The following is a 2,761-nucleotide window of genomic DNA, read 5'->3' as shown; positions in this document are numbered from 1 at the left end:
ATGAATTGTTCCAATTCAAGCAATCCAACCTTTATCCACAGGCATTCAAGCAGTTAATCACTTAAGCAGTTAGCCTCATGGCAAGCATGCTAACATGGTAACATACACATCTCATGTAGTATGCTAAAGCGTAGACACTCACAGTGTATTCCGAGCCAAAACAGAGAACTAGTTAGAAATCATACATGATCCTAGTTCATGTTAAGATGGCTAATGCAACACATGCAAAAAAAGTTCAACTAAGATAGGCTCGACTATTCTAAGATGGCATATGAAATGCAACTTGACAACATGCTGTTGAACACGTATTCAAGTAAATGTATTGAAATACAATGCAGTTAGTATGACGCACTGAGCCCGGTGCATGCAAGCCAAATGAATGAATGCAAACATGCAAGCATAAGGATGCTAATCAAAATATGACCTAGAACTAACCATTATAACTGGTTAAGTAAAAGGGAGAAAGATGTGGGGTTGGAAGACATTCACACACTCACTCACACTTATTACAAAATTCGCCCTCTCGATAGAGGGTCCGAATAAATCAACTAGCTAGCTACGCTACACTAATTAATTATTACAAAACCTTAACTAATTAAGAAAATTAATTAAGTTACAAAACAAAACAAGTAAGAAAAGAAAGAAGCTAAAACAAGCTGCCACAGCTCTTCCTCGGAATGATGAATGATGCATGCTCGATCGCCTCGCTCGGAAATCCGTTGCCATGCCTCATGTTGCCTCTGTTTGCACTGTTTCAGGCTGCTGAAAACTGTGCCAACTTCTGAAACACGTCTGATCCACCTCAGGGATATGCTGAGAGGTCATCAGCCAAGAGGTAAGGCCATCGTCCAAGAGATGAGGGTCATCGACCAGTTTTGAGCAGTTTTGAGTCCATCGGCCAAATATTGATAGTCGATCGGCACACTAGATAGCCGATCGGCCATCTCTTCCTGCAAACTGCTCCTTTTGCTACAGCAGAGTACAAACAGAGGCATGGGAATACATTCGCAAGAAAATGTTGTGCAACTACACCCCTTATCATGTTTGAAGCTCAAAGGAGTGTAGTGCTTGGCCCTCGGGCCATCAATCACGCATTTTGATGCATGATGGCCAAAGAGGCTGAGTCGCACAAATCAATGTAAATGAAATGCACAAAAACACATAACGGACCTTAACCTCTATCATGTTTGATCAAGAGACAAGGCATGCACACACAATGCAATGTGTACAACATGGAGATGCTATGCAATGCAACAAAAGTATGCCAAATGCAATGCAACAAATATGCAAACATGCAATGTACCAAGCATGCAATGACAACAAAATGGAACAAGCATGCAACAACATGCAATCTAACAAGCATGCAACAATATGCAAAATGGAACAAGCATGCAACAACATGCAAAGATGGACTTAAACCAAAATGGACAGACCTCAATCATGCCCAAATCAGTGGCCAAAATGATAAAATGATGACATGAAATGCAAAACAAAGCATGCACATGTAATGGCGTATCACCAAGGCATAAGAGCACAACTCTCAAGAGTGCTCAAAGAGTGACAAAAGTGGAAGTGTAACAACATTATCAGCTTTGAAATCATGCATGGAATGATGCCAAATCATGCACATAATATAAGCATAGCATGCTAGGAGGTTCAAAGCATAAGGCTAGCCAAGGATCTTGTACCAAGGCCACATGAATCAAGCCCCAAAAAGACCAAGGACAAACAAAAAAGTCCTAGATCATGCGAAAGTGAGTCTAAAACATGCATGGACCAAAGCCAAAACAAGTCAACATGAAAGGCATAAGACATGATGCAAGTAAGGCCAACAAAGGGGACTGCACTACACCTATCAAAACCAAACATGGCATGACTTAACCAATAAAAATCAGAGTTATGGCATGTCAAAATAAGCCCAAAAATGCACTGAAATGATAGCCCAAAGGCCTAAGCATGGAGGCATACACAATGATCCATTCTTAAGGCATAAAACACCAACTCTTCAAAGCATTGAAAGAATGACAAAGGCAAGTGTATGACCATGAAACATGCACTGAAATATCATTTCAAATGATGCCAAATCATGAGAATAGTTTAAGCAATGCATGCTAGTGGACATGATACACAAAGTTAACAAGCTAGATTGAACCATGGCTATACAAAACAATGCATGCATGACTAAAACAACACCAAACAGAGCTCTAGCATGGTAAAACATAAGGGAAACATTCTTCGAGTTGAGCCAAAACATGCAAGAATGATGATCCAAACACAAGATGCATGCTAAGGAAATAGAGAGGATTGCACTACAAGTGCATAGTGCATGCAAGAGGCTATTAAACCAACCTTAAACAGAGGTATAGTATGGCAAAATAACACCAAATACTTGTTGAAATGGAGCCAAAACATACTAGACAAACATGCCACTATTATGAGCCATCTATACTAGCATACAAGACACAAGGAGAGGGGATGACCCTCTCCTATTTGGCACCTCAAAACCACCTTTCCACCATTGAAAATCCTTTGGATTTCAGTGGTGAGAAGTCCCAAACAAGGTGGTCCCAATAGCTTAAAAGGAAGGCACAAGAACAAGACTAAACAAGGCTTAACCCAACACAAAACAAACATTACAAGCATAAAAAATCACAACTTTTTACAGTATAAAGCTAAGCTTAAATCAGCATGCAAATAAGTCTAAAAGCTTAAGCCAAAACAAGGAATTAAAGGCTAGTTGACTCACCCTTGAAGAACACCT

Source organism: Camellia sinensis, chromosome 5, assembly GCF_055761805.1.
Source record: "Camellia sinensis isolate YWXY chromosome 5, ASM5576180v1, whole genome shotgun sequence".
Lineage (NCBI taxonomy): Eukaryota > Viridiplantae > Streptophyta > Magnoliopsida > Ericales > Theaceae > Camellia > Camellia sinensis.
Note: the sequence above shows the minus strand (reverse complement) of the source record.